Consider the following 21,471-nt stretch of genomic DNA (forward strand, 5'->3'; position numbering starts at 1 on the left):
CACAACCACCTGCAACTGCAGTCCAGAGGATCTACACCCTTTTCTGCCCTATGCAGGCACCTGGCACCAACATGGTATACATACATGCAATGCAAGTAAAACACCATACACATGAAATAAATCTTATTTTTTAAAAAGCAGCTTCCAGTTCCTCTCCCCTAGGACACCAGCTGTTTTTTTGTATCTTTCTTTTAAAGCAATCTTTTAAATTTACATCTATCTATCTATCTATCTATCTATCTATCTATCTATCTATCACTCTATCTATCTGTGTGTATGAAAGAGACAGAGACACACAGAGACAGAGAAGGTCAGAGGGCATCTTGGAGCTAGTTTTCCGTTTCCATTAAGTGGACCCAGGGTTCCAGGTTGAGGCTAACTGGCTTCTCTGCAGGCGCATTTCTCTTGGGGCCGTCTTGCTTGCCCCAAGACTCCGCTTCTCCCCATGCTGTCAGTGGGAGGACTGGGCCTGTTACTTGTTGGCATGGAACCATTTAAACAAAGCACAAAGCCTCAGATATAATATACAAGTACTCTAATTTAGAATTATCAACAAGAGTAATTACATAGTGTGTGTTACTGTTATCACTGTTTCCCTCCTTAAAGATTAGAGACAGGCATTGAATTACTTATTAATTGCCATACAGTGAAATGGTCCATGGAGTTTGTACGGGTCGGTGGGAGGTGGCTAGTGTTCAGCTAGGAAAATCGACCCTAGTCTAAATCCTATTAGATAGAAAATTACAAGCTTCTGGGTTTAAGAAGGTGATAGCAGAGCAGCTTGTTTGTAGTTCTTGCCGCAGGCTATGGCTTGGGTTAGGGCTCTGGCCCTAGCATGTGACCTAGGTCAAGTTAACAGCTGTAATTCCTTTACTACTGGGACGTCAGAGGCTAAACTAGAGGCGGCGCCACCTGGAGTTTCCAGCTTCAGGTCAAGGGTCTCCGAAACTGCTTGTCCGCTTCCACACCAGGGCGCAGGCCACACTTGGCCATCTCGTTCTCCCCACTGCCTTCTATCAGCGCTGTCCTTGTTTTTTTTCTTTTTCCACTACTCTGGCCTCGCTTTGGCTTCCCCGGGAGTGCACCCGCCCACGCCCGGCGTCCCCAGACAAGTTCCCAAGCTCCGCCACTGCAGCAGCGGTCACGTGCGCTAGTCCTCCGGAGGAGCCAAAAGGAAGGAGGGGTGGGCGGGGCCGTCCCACAGGGTCACGCCCCTACACTCAAGACCCTTCCTCATTGGCGAAAGTTTGGAGGTACCGCTTCGGATTGGTCGGTAGGCGTGGCCTCGGGGAGCGGAAGGGAGGGCCGGCTCTGGAGAGGCAAGGGTTGCCGGGCGGGCGGACAGCGGGAACGCGCTCCGGGGGGTGGGGACGCGAGCTCACGACTGCTCAATGACAAATCGACTGGGTACAGCTGGGGTCCGGCCCCAGGACGGGGCGGGGCGCGCGTGAGAGCGGCGAGTCTGGTTGTGCGTACGGCCGCAGCGGCGGTGGGACGGGTTCCCCAGGTAAGGATGCTGCGCCCCGCAGGGGACCCTAGGCACGGGGTGAGCTCTGAGATAGGGAAGTGGATGCGCTCCCCGCGCGATCGCGGGCCTCCTGGTTCCACGTTGGGAGGGAGGGAGGGACATGTCCCCTGAAGAAGACCAACGCCCCGGGCCGCGCCCCGCTTGGCTTGGGGAGGTGTCCCCTGGGAAAGCCGGAGGGCCTCCCAGCGGGATCTGGGGGTGCCGAGGCCATGGGGGAGGCGCCCCAGTTTCTCTTTCCTTTGCTGCCTGTCCTTCCCTTTTCCCACAAATGACCACTTCCTGCCTTTTCGGGCCTCCCGCCGGAGTTGGTCCACTTCCTCAGTTCCTTTCAGAGCGGTAAAATGTTGCCCAAACTTCATTCTTAAAGGTAGGAACTTGTACTTTGGGTGACCTGGGACTTGGATTCTTGAAGTTTGGAAGGGGCTTGGTTGGTTGTGAATTACTTTTTGATCCGGACTTCCAAATGCCTTTCGGAGTGTGACTAGCATTAAAGGTGGCTTCTAGAAGCACGGTGACTTGAAGGATTTTCCTGGCCTGGGCGTCTTGACTCCAGGTGCTTGACTCCGACCTGGAGCCTCAGAGTGCGCCACACCCACAGCGGCGTCCTTCCTCCCACTGCGTTCGTTTCCAAGTGAATACTAGAACCTTGGAACTTTAATGTTAGCAGGCTGTTCTTCTGGGGAGCAGGCCTGGAGTCTCCACTGGACAGATTATCCTTTGATTTGCCTTCAACCCTTGTAGACAGAGAACCCCTTGCCCTGCCTTGATTTCCTAATCAAATTTCTTCAGTTTGGGGGATATTGAATGATCAAAGCTTATCAGAGAGGAAGGACTTGGGTTAGATGTGCCAGTGAAGGTTGCTTTAAAAGACCAATCAATATTCTTGGATGTCAATTCTGAGAACACATTAAAGTGGTGCTGAAGTTGTGAGGATTAGGGAACCAGGAAAGGAGGTCCTGAATATTGGGAAGAACAGGGACTTGAGCCAAGGTTAGATGCCGGTGAACTCCTGTGTGTAGCCCAGGCTGACCTGGAACTTGACTGTAGTGAGAATGACCTTGAACTTCTGATGTTCCGCCTTGAGTGCTGCGTGTTCTACCACGCAGTGCTGAGGAGGGAACGGGAACCTGGGGCTTCCTGTGTGCTCAAGAACTCTACAATGGCGCAGGAACTTTCTTAGTGCTGTGGTCTAGAGGAAGTCCCTTCTCTGAACGCCAGCATCCATGCAGCTGTGAAAAGGTTGGTCAACCATCCCCACGGTCAGCCTGAGTCCGGGAGGCAGTGTTTAAGATACTCTCTGTGGGAGGGGCATGATGCTGGGATTTGATGGAATGCATGCCAAGAGTCTCATGCGGTAAAGCATTGATCAGCAGCCTGTGAAGCTGTTGGGAGTTGGTGGGGTATCATCTCTCTGGGTCCTCTCAGGGAGTGTGGAGATGCTGTCTCTTTTTGACTTTCTTTCTCGTCTACCAAGTACTGTCATGTGCTCCCTCCATGATGCACTGCTTTGCAACAACCCCCAAAGCAACAAGCCAGTAAGCCGCAGGCTAAAGCTGTGGTGTGTGTGTATGTGTGTGTATGTATGTGTGTGTGTATGTGTGTGTGTGTGTGTATGTATGTGTGTGTGTATGTGTGTGTGTATGTGTGTGTGTATGTGTGTGTATGTATGTGTGTGTGTATGTGTGTGTATGTGTGCTTCCATATGCGTATGCATATATGTATTTTAGATTTTTATTTATATGTTATGTGCATATGTTTATGTATGCATATGTATGTATCTTAGATTTATTTTTACTTGTGTGTTGTGTGTATATATGTATCTTTATGCATTTTTTAGATTTATTTTTATTTGATGTATGTGTGCATGTGCACATGAGCGCCCATGTGTGCTTATACCCTTGGAAGTCAAAAGAGGACATGGATGGGATCCCTGGAGCTAGGGTGACAAACGATTGTTAGCTGCCCCACATGGGTGCTGGGAACCAAACTTGGGTCCTCTGGAAGAGAGGCAAGTGCCCCTAACTGCTGAGCCATCTCTCCAGCCCCTGCCGTGTTGTTTATTATTGTGTATATACGTGTTAGGCATACGTGTGGAGGTCAGAGGATGCTTTGTGGAGTTTGTTCTTCCTTCCACTTTTACTTGGGTTTTTAGGATCATATGCAGGCTGTCAGACTTGTGTGGCGAGCACCTTACCCACTAAGCCATCTCGATGGCCCTGGAGGCTTCTTTTTAAGTGGAGTCTTAAGTCTGTGACGTAGGTGGGAAGAAACTGAGGTACAGTCCCCTGTAGGTGCTCTCTTGATTCTGCCCACTCCAGAGCCTTTAGTGTGTGTGTGTGTGTGTGTTTGTGTGTGTATTAGGAGTTGGACCAGGGCCTTGTGCACAGCGAGGCACACATTCCACCAGTGTGGCACCCCTCTCCTCTTCTTTCCAGTTCCACCTGGGAATAGTGACTGTTTTTTTTTTTTTGTTTGTTTGTTTTTGTTTTTTCAAGACAGGGTTTCTCCATGTAGCCCTGACTGTCCTGGAACTCACTCTGTAGGTCCTGGGAACTCATTTTTTAGACCAGGCTGGCCTTGAACACACAGAGACCCTCCTGCTTCGGCCTGCTGCCTGGCCACAATAGCTGCTCTTATCTGAGATCCCAGCAAGGTTTTACTGTGCCTGAGGCCGTGTTTTTCCAGGATTCTCAGTAGAAAAAGTGTGGGTGTAAGTTACTAGATAGCTTTTGGAAAATAGGGCCTAGACACTAAAGATAGGAAAATGGGAATTGGAACACTATATGGAATCTGGAGAGTTCTTGCTAGACAGTGGAAATAGAGATATTGTCTGTTCATTGTGTTTTGTCTGTTTGATTTGGTACTAGGGGTGGGGCCTCAGAATTTTTAATTCTTAGGCTAGGATGCTGGCTCAGGGGTTAAAGCACTTGCCTTGTAGGGGTAAGGACTGGAGTTTGGGTCCCCAGAGCCCAAATAAATACCCAGTGGGCACAGCAACCTGCCTGAAATTCCAGCACGTGAAGGAAGGAGGCGGGATGCCTAGAGAAAGTGGGCCAGCACGTGAGATTCCCCATATCAGTGAGCTCTGGGTTAGACTGGATGATTTGTGACATGAGCTTCAGCCTCAACATGCGTGTACACATGTGTGCAAAGCACCTACAACACAAGCAGATAGTGCACATCTATGTACACTCTCTCACACACATACACAAAAGGAAGAAAAAAAGATCTTTTTTTTTTTTTAAGTCCCCTAAGATAGGATTTCTCTGTAGCTTCGGAGACCAGCTAGCTCTGTTGACCAGGCTGGCTTTGAGCTCAGATACCCGCCTGTCTCTGCCCCCGAGTGCTGGGATTAAAGGCGTGTGCCACCACCACCTGGCAAGGTCTTCACTCCATTCTTGCCTTGAGGTTCCTGCCTTCAGGATGATGACTTAAGGCTCCTTGAGAAGTTTGAAGGCTGGGAGTTTGTGCTGCAGCATTCCGCCATGGTGCGCTGCAGCATTCCGCCATGGTGCGCTGCAGCATTCCGCCATGGTGCGCTGCAGCATTCCGCCATGGTGCGCTGCAGCATTCCGCCATGGTGCGCTGCAGCATTCCGCCATGGTGCGCTGCAGCATTCCGCCATGGTGCGCTGCAGCATTCCGCCATGGTGTGCTGCAGCATTCCGCCATGGTGTGCTGCAGCATTCCGCCATGGTGAGCCTCTCTGGATTCTGTGACTAGAGCTCTCCCCTGCCTCGTCCATCTCATTTCTGAATGTGGGGATCATCCTTGGAGACTTTGAATCTGGAGACACTGTAACAACAACCAGAACTGTTGGCATGGAACTCTGTGAGCTGTCTGCAAGAAGACAGAATACCAGAACCCCACTCCCTGTGCTGCTGAGGATTGACCCCAGGACCTTGTGTATGACCCCAGGACCTAGGAAACTCCTACTGAGCTAATCCCTCCAGACAGGAGGTGGTGTGGGAGAATTGTCTGTATTCTGTCAATCATATTTTAATAAAACGCTGATTGGCCAGGCAGGCAGTATAGGCGGGCAAGCCAGACAGGAAGTAGAGGTGGAGCAAAGAGACTGGGAGTATTCTGGAAAGCAGGAAGCTCCCTCCGCAGTTCTGCCCAGACCACCAGAGAGGAAAGATATAAGCTGCCCCGCTGGAAAAGGTACTGAGTCATGTGCTAATGTAGATAAGGATAATGGGGTAACATAAGTTATAAGAGCTAATAAGTAGCCTGACCTAATGGGCCAATCAGTTTATAACTTTATGGAGCCCTGTATGTGATTTTCTTTGTGGCTTGCCGGTTGTGGGGTACTGGGGGGACAGATACCCCAACAAGCCGGCTCCTCATGTTACACAGGAGGTGTGTGTGTGTATGCATATATGCATGTATATGTATGTATACGTATATGTACACACACACACACACACACACACACACACACACACATTTGGAGGTCACAGGATAGACCACAGGGTCTGTCATTCGTCTGAACTTTTGCCATGTAGGTCAGGTTAACTGGTCTGTGACTTCCCAGAATCCTCTTAGCTCTGCATTCTGCTGAGACTGGGTTTTCAGGAATATACCAGGGCAGGCTTCCTACCATGGATTCCGGGGATTGAACGCAAGTTTTTTTTTACTTGCAAGGCAAATACTTTACCAGCTGAGCTGTCTCCTCAGCCCTGAGCCCCACTATTTTTATTGATTTTATTTTGCTTTCTTAATTTTTTAGTCCATTATGCTAAGAATTGAATGCAGGACCTTGTATATGAGGGGCAACTTCTCTCTCACTGAGCTCAATCTCCATCCTGGCTCCAATTACTTCTGAGCAGCACCTGTTTAGAACGCTGTTAGATGAGCCAGAAAAGGTCAGAAGGGGGCATCAGCCTTCAAGGGATCTGAGTTGCCATGTGGGTACCGGGAACTGAACCCAGGTCATCTGGAAGAGCAACCCAGTTCTAGCCACTGAGCCCTCTCTCCAGTCCCAACTTCTGATCCTCCTGTCTCCACCTTCTCAGTGCTGAGCTAACAAAGGTGTACCTCATACATGTCCACACAGTCCTAGGGATGGAACTCAGGATGTCACACTCCACAGCCGAGTTGCCTCCAGACTGCCACTCGCCTTCTTGAAGACTTGCCTCCACATTTTTTTTTCTTTTGTTGTTTTTGTTTTTGACACAGGCTCTCTCTTGTAGTCCTGGCTGTCCTGGGAACTCACTCTGTAGATCAGCCTTGCTGAGTCTCAGAGAGCCCCCTGCCTCTGCCTCCCGAGTGCTGGAGCTAAGGTGTGTGCTACCACCACCCGGCTTCTTTTTAAAAAAGTTTTAGACTAGACACTATCGAGATGATTTTTGTTAGGGTGCTTCCCAAAGCATGTGGGCGCTGTAGGGGATAAAGATACCTCTGGGGTACCTGCTGTTTTAGAAACTTCCATATCATACCTGGATCCTCAGGTTCTTTCTTCTGGTTCTTCACTGTCAGGCCCTAGAATTAATCAGCCAAATATGCAGTGGCTTTAGAAATTAGAAATTTAAAACTTGCGGGTCCTCAAACTAAATGGAATGCAGATTCTTTTAAATCAACTCCAAAACAAGTGGGTGAAGAAAAATGTTGACAAAGTGATCTCCTTGGCAAACAGCTTAAAATGATTATTGGTCTGTGTAGGTTTTTTGTAGACAGTTATTTGTTTTTGTGTGTGGAGGCTGAATGCATGTTTATGTGTGGAGGTTGGATTCTCTGTCCAACCATGTGAATCCTAGAGATAGGGACACCTCACCAGTTCATCTACTCACTTTGCCCCCCCGCTCCCCGCCTCGTCTCTTCTTTTTGAGACAGAGTCTCACTGTGTAATTCTGGCTAGCCTGGAAGTTATTATCTAGACCAGGCTGGCCTGGAACTCACACCTTCACCTGCCTCTGCCTCCCAGTGCTGAATTAAAGGTGTTCAGCACTATGCCCAGTCACCTTCCTTTCTGAGATACGGTCTCTTGTTGAACCTGCAGCTTACCCATTCTGCTAGACTGGCCAGCCAGCGAGCGCCAAGGATCATCTTGTCTCTGCCTCTTCTGTTGGAATTACAGACCCATCCCAGCATTCATGGGTTCCGGGCATCTGAATTCAGACCCTTATAGCCAGCGCTTTACCCACAGAAGCATTTCCCCAGCCCCATGCTTCTGTCACACAGGCTGGCGCTCTCTACTGTGTGGCGCCAGAGGTCTGTCTCCTACTTCTGATTTTTTGAGAGAGGCTCTCAGGTAACCAAGACTGTCCTTGAACTCCCTCTGGAGCTGAAGAGAGCCTGATCCTCTAGTCCCCACCTCCCAAGAGCTGAGATTACAGAGGCACACCAAGCACCAGCTTTGTGTGGTTCTGGAAATGGAACCCCAGGCCTCAAGCCTGTGAGTGAGCGCTCTGCTAACTTGAGCCACGTTTGCTGTAGGAAGGAAGCTCTAGGTGTAGTGGTTGGAAGAGGAGGAGCTGGTGGGACAACGTTTAGAAAAGGGTTTAGATTTTACCAGTGGTGACCCTTTGGAGTGTGAAACACGTTACCGTTCGCTGCTGTAGACAATTTACATGGGCTAGGGAGTCAATTTGTTTGCTTGGCATGCAAGCACAGGGCCCTGAGCTTGAGCCCCAGAATCCATGTTAAAACAAAACAAGGCTAGTCAGGGTTGGCATGACAGCTTGAGTTTGTAATCCCAGTGGGAGTGGAAACAGGAACTTTCTGGGCTGTGTCCAGCTGGCCTGGCCTAATTAGGGAACCCCAGGCCAATGCCAGACCCTGTCTCAGAAGTCAGGTGTAGAGGTGGGGATGTGGCTTCCCCAGGAGAGTGCTCCCTGGGTGGAGTGTAGCAAGCCCTGGGTTCCTCCCCAGCATCACGTGAAACCAGGTATGAAGACGACGCACACTCACTCCGAGTGCTGAAGTAGCACACGGGAGCATCAGGAGTTGACAGTTGTCCTTGGCTGCATAGAGTTCAAGGACAGCCTGGATTCCAAGATACCCTGTCTATAAAGGACAGGAAACGATTGAAGAACACACCTGATGTTGACCTCTGACCTCCTGTGTGTGTGTGTGTGAGTGCACGCATGTGAGTGCACACACACACGCACACACACACACTTTCACACTTTTCAGGGGCCTGTGTGGACAATGGCTTGAAGAGGGGCTGAGGTGGCACAAGGACTCTGGCAACTGTGGCCGGTTGCTGCAGCCTGGTAGAGGCAGAGAGGGTGGAAGAGTGGGGTGGATGGGAAAGGTCCTTTGGAGCCCGAGTCAGGAGAGCTAGTGAACAGAACTGGAGAGAAACAAGGGAATCCAGAATGATTCCCAGGTCTGACTTGACTAATGTCTGATGTCCCCACTCCTAGGGGCTTGAGTTGCTGTTGTAGGGGTGGGGAGGGTGGAGAGGGGTGCTTGTGCCCTAGTGTGCGGAGAGGGGTGCTTGTGCCCTAGTGTGCGGAGAGGGGTGCTTGTGTCCTAGTGTGCGGAGAGGGGTGCTTGTGTCCTAGTGTGCGGAGAGGGGTGCTTGTGTCCTAGTGTGCGGAGAGGGGTGCTTGTGTCCTAGTGGGCGGAGGAGTCTCTATTCTAGTTTCTCTCCCTTGTTGTGAGAATCACCCTAACTACAGGAGTTTAGGGAAGAAAGGACTTATTTGGCTTACTCTGCTGAGGGACATCAGAGCAGGAACTCGGGAAGGAACGTGAAAGCAGGCCTGCTTGCTAGTCCATCTTTAAGCAAAGAATTCACCCACAGCCGAGAAAGTACAACAGAAACCATGGAGGATACTGCTTGGTGACTGGCAGGCTCATGATTGCCTTGTATCGCCCAGGTTGAACTCTCTAGGGAAGGGAGCCACGCACAGTAGACTGGGTCCTCCTACATCGATTAACAATGTAACAGTCCTCTACAGAGTTCCCAGGCCAGTCTCATCTGAACAGTCTCTCAACCGAGACTCCCTTCTCAGGTGGATCTAGGCTGTGTTGGCAGTTAAAGCTGACTACGACACTATTTATGTGTTTGTTCATTTATTTAATTCGTGTGTGTTGACGAGTACACACTTGCACACCCACAGGCCAGCTTTTAGGAGTAGGTTCTCGCCTTCCATCTTGTGGTTCCCAGGAATCGAACTCGGGTTGTGAGGCTTGGCAGCAGGCGCCTTTACCAAGATACCTTCCAGCCTGCGGAGCAGATTTCAAGGGTGGAAGAATGAAGAATGGAGAGATCTATTTTGGAACTGTCAAGTTTGAAATTCCTGGAAGACAGCCAAATGGGGTGAAGAAGCCCGAGGGGCCTGGACTCTGCCCTGGGGTGGACAGGAAGCCACCTGAGTGGATGCGATTAGCCCAGGGGGAGTGTGGAGGGTGAGGTAGCGGGCAGTCTGAGCCTGAACCACAGAGTAAACCTGGGGAAAAGCCTTGGAGCAGGGGTAAGCCCTGGGGAAAGCAAGTCTGATGTCTAGAAGGACAGGCACTGCCAAGTGGGCACAGGGGACAGCGGTAGGGCATCGGTGGGGAGGGAGTGCCGTCCTGCTTTGAGATTTAAAACCACATTCAATGTGAAGTTACATGAGGCTGGTGATGTAATTTTTCTTTTTTTCTCTTGAATTCCTTCCCTGGCCAGCTTGCTGGTACAGGTACCAGGAAGAATGGTGATGGGGGTGAGGGACAGGATGGATCTTTGCAGGAGGACCTGATAAGGTGTCACCTAAGCCTGGGACGTCAGCGGAACCCGGAAGGAATGTGCTGGGGTCAGCATTTGTAGGTGTCGAGAGAGCAGGTGGAATTTGAGCTAGCGACTGGAAAAAGATTGCAGGCTGGGGCTCTGGTGTTTGGATGTGATATCCCCACAGAATTATTTGAACACCTGGTCCCTAGTTGGTGGTGCTGTTTGGAGTGGTTTGGGGGTGCAGTCTTGTTGGAGGAAGCATTTGAGAGCCTTTTGAGCTAAAGCCTCACTGTTCCCAGGTGTCCTCTTAGCTTTGGGCTTGTAGTTCAAGGTGTGAGCTCCCGGCGGCTGCTCCAGTCACCATGTCTGCGTTTGCTGCCTTGCTTACCCACTGCCGTGGACCCAAACATCTGGAACCATAACTCATAAGTTCCCTTGGTCGTGCTGTTTGTCACAGCAGCAGAAAAATAACTAATACAGGGCTCAGAGGGGACACTGAGACAGAATGCACTTTTTTTTTTATATAAGAGACTTACTAAAAGAGTTACTTAATGCTGTCGATGGACAGACAGACAGTAGCATATTAGGGCATCCGAGGTGAGATCAGGTCCACATGGCAGAGTGAGGGAAGGGGAAGGCTCTGTGCTCTGTGGTTGGTGGGCATAGTGCGCGGCTGGTGGGCATAGTGCGTGGTTGGTGGGCATAGTGCGTGGTTGGTGGGCATAGTGCATGGTTGGTGGGCATAGTGCGTGGTTGGTGGGCATAGTGCGTGGTTGGTGGGCATAGTGCGTGGTTGCTGCCAGGCTGCCACAGATTCCTGCTAACCGGGGGGCTTGTGTGCAGTTAGCCGTGAGAGCAGGAGGTGGAAGAGCAAGAATCCTGGAAGCGAGCCAGTGGAAGAACTTTACAGCATGGTGTGGCCCCAGCTAATGTGAAGGATAGACCAGATCAGCGAGGGGCGTGGTATGGTGGTGTTGGGTTGAGTGAAGGAAAGGGATTCTGGAGAAGAGGCCTGGAACTTGGCACTTCTGAAACCGTGAGGGTCCGAGCCTGGCTCAGCAGCCTGTGCGCGGTCTGCCAATTAAACAGACCAGTTACAGTGAGAAACAGATAAAGGAGATTCAGTCAGCGTGGCCACTTTGGGAAGAACAAGCAGAGCGGTCCAGTGACCCCTTATAAGTCCATCTTCAGGGCTGATGGGATGTTCAGGTTTAAGCAGAGATCTAGAGGTATGCAGAGGCAAAGTGGCCTGGTCCAGATGTGGTTCTGCCCAGCGCTGACCCCCCATTGTCTGGGCTCTGGTCTCTGCTGCAAGGTGGGCTGACCGGCTGTCAGCACTGTGTGAAATGGAGTCGATCCCCCCACCCCAGCCTGGCACCAAGGCCCCGGGTCTACTTCTCTCAGCACGCTATTCCTGGAGAAATGCCAATTTCATGGGGTCATTGTCCGGATATTCTCAGAGCCACATGTCCCCTTTGGAATATTCTGATTCCTCCCTGCACCTGCATGAGCAGGTGGTTCCTGAGGACGATGCTCTCAGAAGCAGAATTAGGGTTAGTGTCCTCCGTCCCTGAGGAAAGCAGGCAGGAAGGAGGTCTGGCGGTGACAGGCATGGCACAGGGCTTTACAGTGGGCGGCGAGACCTTAGCCATGTGGGAATTTGCAGTAAGGAGGGCGAACAGGAAGTGGTTGGGGGTGGGTTATAAAGGACAGTAATCTGCCTGAGCACCACAGAATGTTCTTGTGAGCCTTGCTGGTAGGGCCACGGTTAGTTTCCACGCTGGCAGCAGCCGGCCAGACGCCTTTCCACCATCAGCTACGCCACGTGTGTGCCCCTTCAGTGTGCCCGCCAGGCACGGCTCACTCCTGCCTCTTGCTCCTTTTTTGCTTTTCTTCTTTCTCTTCTCTTCCGTGTTCTCCCTGTCTCTCTCTGTCTGTCTACCTGCCTCCCTCATATCCCCACACTGACATGACCTTTCACTCCACTCTTCCCCCCACCCCCCCAAAAAAAACCTCTTGCACTAACTGTTGGGCATGATGTGTTTGCTTAGTGGCATACCCTGGCAGGGCCCGAAAGGTACCCATTTCACCTTTCTTTTTTAATCCTTTCACCAAGTGCTTGGGAACAGTGGTTCAGTCATCGCCAAGGTGGATGACGGGTGAGCTGAGAGGCCTGGTTATGGGGAAGTTCGGGCCATCCTCACTCCCGTCCCAGTAGAAGCAGAGCTGTGTTCAGGGTGTGCTGGCCCAGCAGAGTGAATCCCATTCTAGCACTGCCCCTCCCCCAGCTGTGGCAGGGGAGGCAGCTCCTCTTGCTGTGGCAGGAAGAGGAAAGACATTAACAGAGCAGTCAGAGCTGAGGGTGCAGCCAGGACAGACAACTGTTGTGGAGATCAGTTGAAGATGTGTTCCGTTAGTTTATGCTGTGGAACATTTGTTTAAGGATGCAAATACGTGCTGCATTCTTTTATGTTGCATTTGTTTAACTCGTGAAGCTGTGTTACTTGCCTGTCTAAACCTGATTGGTCTAATAAAGAGCTGAATGGCCAATAGCAAGGCAGTAGAGAGGGATAGGCGGGGCTGCCAGGCAGAGAGAATAAATGGGAGAAATCAAGGCTGAGGGAGTGAGAGAGGAGTGAGAAAAGGAGAAGAGAAAACACCAGGGGCCCGCCACACAGCCACACAGCCACACAGCCACAGCCACAGCCACACAGCCACACAGCCACAACCACACAGCCACACAGCCACACAGCCACAGCCACACAGCCACACAGCCACACAGCCACACAGCCACAGCCACAACCACACAGCCACACAGCCACAGCCACACAGCCACACAGCCACAGCCACACAGCCACAGCCACACAGCCACACAGCCACACAACCAACCATGGAAAAAGAAAGAAAGAGAGAGAGAGAGAGAGAGGGAGGGAGGAAGGGAGGGAGGGAGGGAGGGAGGGAGGGAGGGAGAAAGAAAGAAAGAAAGAAAGAAAGAAAGAAAGAAAGAAAGAAAGAAAGAAAGAAAAGAATAGAGAACAGAGAAAGGGAGAGACCCAGAGGCAAAAAGTAGATGGGATAATTTAAGGAAAGCTGGCTAGAAATAAGCCAAGCTAATGCTGGTCATTTATAAATAAGTCTCCACATGTTTACTTGGGAGCTGAGTGGAGGTCCCCCAAAGAGTAAAAACAAACAAACAAACACAAAAACCAAAGAAACCAACCTTAGACAGCCCAAAACAGCCATGGAGCTGTTTGGAAAGGAATATTCTTGGTATTACAAAAGAAACACACACAGAATGAAAGTGACCCAGCAAGGCAGTTTCTTCCCTCTTTTCATTTTATTTATTTTTATGTTTATGATAGTTTTGCCTGCATGTATGACTGTATACCACGTGAATTTGGTACCTGCGGAGGCTAGAAGAGGACATGGATCCTCTGAACCAGACTGGCAAGAAGGCGTGAGCCACCTGTGGAACCAAACCTAGGTCCTCTGAAAGAGCAGTCAGTGCTTTTTTTTTTTTTGGTTTTTTGAGACAGGCTTTCTCCGTAGCTTTGGAGCCTGTCGTGGAACTAGCTCTTGTAGACCAGGCTGGCCTCGAACTCACAGAGATCCTCCTGCCTCTGCATCCAGAGTGTTGGGACTAAAGGTGTGCGCCACCACCGCCCGGTGCAGTCAGTGCTCTTAACTACAGAGCCCGAGGCAATTCCCTTTTTTACTGAAAGGTGTGCCACCACCCCCCAAGCCAGGATAGCAAGCAGCAAACATGGCCATGATGGCCCCTGTCTTTTACCCTATAGCAAAGGGAGCTTGGCTGCTCTCATTGGCTGTGGTTCATCCTCACGGTCTGCTCCCAGTTGGCTAATGCCAAAAACAAGGGGTATCATGAGTCAGCCGCTCTGGGCCACCAACTTCTGGGAATGCAGAAGGCAGTGGGGCGGGTAGACAAAGTTTTACAAGGTAGGGAAGACGAGGAGATTCTAATTCCTCTGCATAAAATTTAAAGGAGGTAGGGAAATTTATAAAATATTGATCCTTGATAGCTAGCCACATTTTATAGGAAAAATAAATCCCATTTTCTCAGAAACTGGATGCAGAGGCGTTGGTACTCTGGGGACTGAGACAGGAGAATCTTGTAAGCCTAAGAAGTGGAAGCCAGCTTAGGCAATACGGTAATTTATCTCAAAAATAAATACAGGGGGTGACTGGAGAGATGACTCAGAGGTCGAATGTCTACTGCTCCTGCAGAGGGCCTGGGTTCCAATCTCAGCACCCACATGGCAGCTCACACCCTCATGTAACTCTGGTTCCAAGGGAACTGATGCCCTCTTCTGGACTCTGCATGTGCTATACCATGAGTACATTCAGGCATTTAACATCAATAAATAAGGGTTGAGGGTGTGGCTCATTCAGTAAATTGCTTTCTATGCAATCATGAGGGTCTGAATTTGATTCCCAGCACACGTATAAAATGGTTAGGTATAGTGGGGTTAGAGAGGTGAGAAAGATGGATCCTTAGGACATACTTGCTGGCGTATCTTCTCTGTTGAGTGTAGTAGGAGGAGCAGTGGGGCTGCGTCCCACCTGGCTCCCGGCTAGCTTAACCCCCCGAAATAACCATATGGAAATTGTATTAATTAAATGACTGCCTGGCTCATTAGTTCTAACTTCTTATTGGCTAACTCTTACATATTCGTTTAACCCATCTCCATTAATGTGTGTCACCACTTGACTGTGGCTTACCGGCAGGAGTCTAACCGGCGTCCATCTCTTCCAGAAGGGCATGATGGAGACACTAGTGTACTTGGTTTTGTCCCAAGAATGCCCTTCTGTTTCTCCAGGTGCCTGTTTCATAGGCGGTGACCGAGCTTGGTGGAATGGGCTGCTTGACCACCCAGCAGTGTAGGGAGTGCGGATGCCGTGCTCAAGGATACCACTGGCTTCTGGTGAACTGCTGGACACAGGGACAGCCTCAGAGGGAGAAATCCTCCTGCCCTGCCCCACCCTGCTTCTTCCTTAAGATCTAGACCCTGATTTGTTTTCACATGGCCTTGGCCTTGAGGCTGCAGCCTTTCTCAGCACTTTATAGAACTCTAGTGACATTTGAACTTGCATGTAAAAAGATGTTAGTAATGCAGTGTTTGAGAGCTGGAGCGGTGGCCAGCGGTTCAGAGCATGGACGCTGACAGAGGACCTGCGTTCAGTTCCCAGCACCCGCACTGAGCTGTATCCAGATCTAGGGCACTCCCGCTCCCTTCCGGCCCCTGTGGGCACCTGCACTCCCCTGTTCACCCCCTTCTCCACATATACACAGAGTTAACAGTAAAAATCTTTAAAAAAAATGTCTTGAAAACACTGAACAGTGTGTTTCCAGATTTTACAGACTGGCAGCTGCAGTTCACCAGTTCACAAGAGGCAAGTCCGCGCCTCGAGGGAAACACAGGCGGAGGCAAGGCCCTGGCTTTGCCCAGCTGCTGGAGAGACAGCACAGCACAGCACGGCAGTTTCCTTCCTGCCTCCTGCTGGTGGTGCTCATTTATGTTTTGTGTCAATGGCCCTACTAGTGTTTCCTTGTGAATTCCCCTGGGTGGCCCAAAACACATCCATTTTGTTTCCTTCCTTTAAAGCAAAAGGGTTATTTTTAGTTTTTAGTTTTGTGTGTGTGTGTGTGTGTGTGTGTGTATGGGTATGTGAGTACCAATGTCAACAGAGTCCAAAGAATGGTTCTGGGTCTTCTGGAGCTGGAGTTACAGGTGACCCGACATGCATCCATGTGTTCCTGATGCCCCTCCTCACCGGCTCAGCCACCCTGCTTTTCTTCCCCCACCCTCCTCCCCCTTCCCTTCCTCTCCCTTCCCTTCCTCTCCCTTTCCTCGCTCCCTCTTCCTTCTTGTCTTCCTTTCTGTGTGGAGACAGGACCTCATTATGTTTCCAAGGCTGGCCTGGATCTCCCAATCCTTTGCCACCTGAGTTGTTTGATCCGAAGGGACGAACGGAGTGCTTTTTAGCTATGAAGTTTTTCCATTTATTTCTTGTGCGTGTGTTTATGGCCTATGTCTGTGGGCGTGCATGCCTGTACGTGTACATGTGGGAGGGCAGAAGTCAAAGCCGGCTGCTTCCTGTCACTCTCCCTCTGAGTTTTTGAGTCAGGGTGTCCCAGTGAAGCTAGAGAGCTCCAGTTTGGCTCTGTTGGCCCCAGTGGGGGATCCGCCTGTGTGCACCCTCCTGTGCTGGGGTTACTGAAGCATGCTTGTTGTTGGAGTGGAGTTGAATGGCAAACACTTTACCAACAGAACCTTCTCCCCAGCCCTGCCCTGAATTTGACTTTGAGTTATGTAGTATTTACAAGCCTAGGGATCCAAGTGCTATTTCATTCATATTGGAGTGGGCTGTTTGAGGAGCGGAGACCCATTCCAGTTGAGATGTTCATAATTTTGGTTGTGCAGGAAGTGGTCTAGAAAATTGAAAAATGTCATAGTTTGAGTTACTATTGCTATGATGAACTACCACCACCAGAAACAGCCTGGGGGAGGAGAGGGTGGTGTGCCCTGAGTCACATTGAGGGAAGCCGCAGCAGGAGCTGATGCAGAGGCCATGAAGGGTCCTGCTTACTGGCTTGCTTCCCCTGGCTTGCTCAGCCTGCTTTCTTATAGAACCCAGGACCGCCAGCCCCAGGATGGCACTGCTCACCATGTGCCAGGCTCTCCCCTATTGATCACTAATTTAGGAAATACCCTGTAGGCTTTCTCTACAGTCTGATCTCATGGAGATATTTTCTCAGTTGAGGCTCCCCCCTCTCAGATGACCCCAGTTTGTGTCGAGTTGACATAAACCAGCCAGCACAAACATGGAATTTGCCTTGGCGTTCACTTACCATAGGGTGACTTCACATTTAGTATTTGTGTGAGCGCAGCACCCGTATGGAGGAAGTCAGAGGACAGTCGTGGGTGCAGGCCTTCCCTCACCTTCCACATTTTTTTTTTGAGGTGGGTCTTCATTGTTTGTCCCATTACATACTCAAGTTTGCTGTCCCTGGAGCTTTGGGGGATTTTTCTCTTTATCCTCCATCTCCCCATAGGACGGCTAGGGTTAGAGGCTCATGCTATACTCCCAGCTTTCTAGATGGCATCTGGGGATTCAAACTCAGGTTGTGCACACTTGTGCCAACTTTTCATATTTCCTTGTGTGTGTGGTGCCCTCGTGTGTGCAAGAGCATATGTGTGTGGAAGCCAGAGGCCAATCTCTGGTGTTCCTCAGAAGCCACCCACCTTGTGTTTTGAGGGGTCTGTCATGGAGACCAAGGGCTTGCTGAGTAGGTAGACTGGGGCCAGGGAGCCCCAGAGTCCTTCTCTTGCACCCCCACCAGCGCTGGGATTGCAGGTACACACCACCACGCTCGATGTTTTCTCACAGGTTCTGGAAACCAGACTCAGGCCCTCGTGTTTGCATGGTTCGCATTGTATTGACGAAGTCATCTCCCCAGCCCTCACAGACAGACTTTTAAAAATAGGTTTATTTAATTTAATTTTGCATATGTGTGTTTGTGTGTGCGTGTGTGTCTAGGTGCCCAAGGAGGCCAGAAGAGAGACTGTGAGATTCCCCTGGAACTAGCGTTGTAAGTGGTTGTGAGCAGCCCCGGGTGGGTTCTGGGAACTGAACTCTGAGCAGGAGCATCAAGCACTCTTAACTGCGGCGCTATCTCTCCAGCCCCAGCTTTGTTCAAACAAATAACATCACACTTATATTTCCTCCAGCTTGGTTCCCGCCCCCACCTCTCACTTAGGGGCACATCCTGCATGTTTCCCAGGACAGAAGATAGGGATGGGGGATGGTCCTTTCTCTGTAATAGCCTTGCACGCCAAACATCGGCTCTTCCGTAATTTGTCCAAGTATTTCCAGTTAGTGGATTTTTCCAGATTATTGCATTGTATGCAAACACCCCCCCATCACTTTCTTGCATACTTACATCTCAGCACATGGGATTTACATCTCAGCACATGGGATTTACATCTTTGCCAGTAGTATTCCTTTCCCCGTGTGTGTGTGTGTGTGTGTGTGTGTGTGTGTGTGTGTGGTGTATGTGTGTGATGTTTGCATGAATGCCAGCACACATTTGTATACAGGTTCACATGCATGCATGTGTGTTATCTCTGCATGCAGAGGCCCTAGGTTGACTTCTGGTGTCTTCCTCAATCATCTCCCACCCTGTTCATTAAAACAGGACTCTCAATTGAACCCAGGGCTCACTGATTGGGTTACTCTAGTGAGCTAGCTTGCTCTGGGGGACCTGCTGTCGCTGACTTTGATCACTAGAACTTCAGACAGGTTGCGTGGCACATACGTGGACTCTGGGGATCTGAACTCCTGTCCTCACATCTGTGAGGCAAGTGTGATGTCCCCTGCGCCATCTCCCCAGCCCTTCCCACACTCTTGACAATTCCTTTAACTTTAAGCAAGCTGATGTTTTGCTTGCATTTTCTTAAGTAGCAGCTAAGTTTGATGTGGCTTCCTGTATTTCCTAATCATATTTGCCTTTTCCCCAGTGAATTACTTCATATTCTGCCTATTTAAGAAAGTTAGGTGTGGTGGTGCACACCTGCAATCCTAGCACTTGGAAGGTGGAGGCCGGAGGATTGGGAGGTCGTTGCTAGTAGCCAACCTGAAGTATTGGAAATCCTGTCTCAAAAAACCCCAAATGAAAAAAAAAAATAAGAAAATAACGAGTTAAGCATTGGACTGTTGGCCTCCCAGGCAGGACTCTGCACGTGCCGATGTCGCTGGCAGAATGTGGCGCCTTTTCAGTGTTCGCTGCCGTCTTCCCGGTACCTCTCGCTCTGCATTTGGCCTTCACCCACTCGTGCAGCTGGGGAATTTCGGTTTAACCTTTCTTGCTGTGTTTGATTTCCTGGCTCTTCCCATCTTTGCTTTCTGTTGGGAACTCTGGTCCGGATTCGTTTGGACGTTAAATTATCATCTCCCACTAGGAGCTTCGGCTCTGTAGTGAGGCCGGGTTTTCCCCTTTGACCCTTCCCTCGGTAGCCGAGTTTACAGTCTGCACACGCAAGATGGTTCCTCCTCCTTCCCTCCCTCTCCCTTCTCTCCCCTACTCTGTGTGAGAGTGTGTGTGTGTGGGGAATGTGCCATGGTGGTTTGGGAAGTCATTGGCTCCTTGGGCGTCAGTTTTCACCTTCCACCTTGTTTGGGGCAGGATCTTCCCTGCTGCTGCGTACTCCAGGCTAGCTGGCCCGTGCGCTTCTGGGGACTCCCCTCTCTTTGCCTCCCGTCTCACCACGGAGTATTGGGGTGACAGATGTGGGCTGCTGCGTTCAGCTTTATGTGGGTTCCAGGGATCTGAACTTAGATCCCTCTGTCTGTGCAGCAGACGCGTTGCTGGTTGAGCCACCATCCCTTAGTACTTGCTTTAGATGCTGTCTTTCCCATCCCGTGCTTTCGCTCCTGTAAACATGGCAAAGATGGCTCCGTGGGCCTGTGAAGAATGGCGTGCTCCCATGGACAAACCTGCCACAGCCCTGGCTTTATGAACTGTCGGAGGGATGTTTCCTCTGAGCTCGTCTACCCCTTGTCTCTGTCCGGTGCCTGCTGAGTGTTGTAGACAGAGCCAAGGGGCGCACAGTGATGGTCCCAGCTGTGCCTTGACAGGGTTAAGAACACGGAGATTACAGGTGAGCACCACACACGCGGCACAATGCGGTACTTGCATCTTGTCAGGGTGAGTCTAGGGTTGTGCTTTGCCTTCAGCTAAAAGCCTCTTCAGTTCACTTTAACTGGAACATTTTCAGTTCTGTAGAACCAGCAACATTTCAGAAACATACATGTGCCCCTTCCCGCCGTAAGTAGAGCTTGTTTGGTGTGTCCTCGTGGTTCCATGTCCTCGGAACATAGCTGGAGCCCTACACTGGTCATGCTAATTTTGATCTGTTACAGTCTTCTCCAACTTTGCCGTCCCATGCTTGCTACCTTTATACTCTATAATCAGAAAGTAGTGGGTGCCGGGTGGTGCAGGTGCACCCCTTAATCCCGGCACTGGGGAGGCAGAGGCAAATGGATCTCTGTGAGTTAGAGGCCAGCCTGATCTACATAGTGAGTTCCAAGACAGCCAGGGCTACACAGAGAAACCCTGTTCTTGGAAAACCAAACCAATATAAAAAAAAAATTTGATGTCCTGAATTTGATTCCCTAAGTCCTTTCTGGAAGGAAAGAATGGACTCTTGCAAGTTGTCCCCGACCTCTGTGGCGCACACATACCCACACTCTCTACTACCCCACCACACTAAAATAGTGTGATAATTTTAAAGAAAGTGATTCTGTATACATTGAGACCACACAAGTATCTTTTATTTTGAAAGATTTTTATTTATGTATACGTATGTGTGAGTGTATGACATGTATGCAGGTGTCCTGGAGCTAGAAGAGGCCCACAGCTGCCTGCCTCATGTGGGAACTGAACTCCTCTCACCGGCACTCACTGGTCTTCCTCCTCCTCCTCCTCCTTCCAGACTCTGTCTGTGGGTTTAGCAACCAACAGTGTTGATTCTTTCTCGAACTGGTCTTTTCTTTTCCAGTTTCTTTATCACCATTGCGTGTCTGTGTGTGTTCTCAGTTAGACACCTATTCCCACATTCTCTAGTCATTTCGTGGCTCATTGAATGGTCAGACAATTGTGTTTTGTTTTGAAGACAATGGGTGATTCTACAAAAATAAAAGCAAAATCAGCCTCAGTAAATGGACTGTGTGTGGCTTAAACAGGGAACAGTTTCTTATCTTTAGAGCTAGGCCAGGATGTGGGCGTGTCAGGGGTAACTCAGTGACAGACACTTGAGCTCCACCCACGTCTCAGGTCTTTCCTTGATCTTAGCAAGACAGCTGCAGCTGTGACCTGGGTTGGAAATCTCATCTTTGGTTATTTCTGATTTGCACGTTAACAGCAGCAACAAAAACTAGGCCTGGTGGTTGGAGGAATGAAGGGAGGCTAGTGGCTCGTTTTCTCAGCGCCCACAGGGTGGCTCACAACTGCCTGGCTGCTGTGGGCACCAGCATGTGCTTGTACTCCTGTGGAATTTAAATGGGAGGGAGGGAGCAAGGCGGTGGTGCCTTTAATTCCGGGAATTCAGGAGGCAGAGGCTGGCGATCTCTGTGAGTTCAAGGTCAGCCTGTTCTATAAGAGCTAGTTCCAGGACAGCTTGGACTGTTACACAGAGGCAAAAACAAAAAGCAAAAACAAAGAGACAAAAGGTGGGGCGGGGAAAAAAGACTGGATGGTT

At 50.2% G+C, this 21,471-nt stretch overlaps 1 protein-coding gene across 2 annotated transcripts in view; it reads left to right on the plus strand.

Moving 5' to 3' along the window:
• The first annotated feature begins 1,348 nt into the window (after positions 1-1,348).
• Ralb (RAS like proto-oncogene B) overlaps positions 1,349-21,471 on the plus strand; it is a 41,754-nt gene continuing 21,631 nt past the window's right edge. Inside the window, exon 1 of one of the 2 annotated variants that reach the window (XM_087906600.1) lies at positions 1,349-1,507. The gene's annotated coding sequence lies outside the window, so the exon portion shown is untranslated. Of the gene's footprint in view, positions 1,508-1,738; positions 1,896-21,471 lie in introns of those variants that run through there. The other variant, XM_087906601.1, reaches the window with a different exon arrangement.

The sequence above is a fragment of the Myodes glareolus genome, chromosome 5 (genome assembly GCF_982192425.1).
Source record: "Myodes glareolus chromosome 5, mMyoGla1.1, whole genome shotgun sequence".
Lineage (NCBI taxonomy): Eukaryota > Metazoa > Chordata > Mammalia > Rodentia > Cricetidae > Myodes > Myodes glareolus.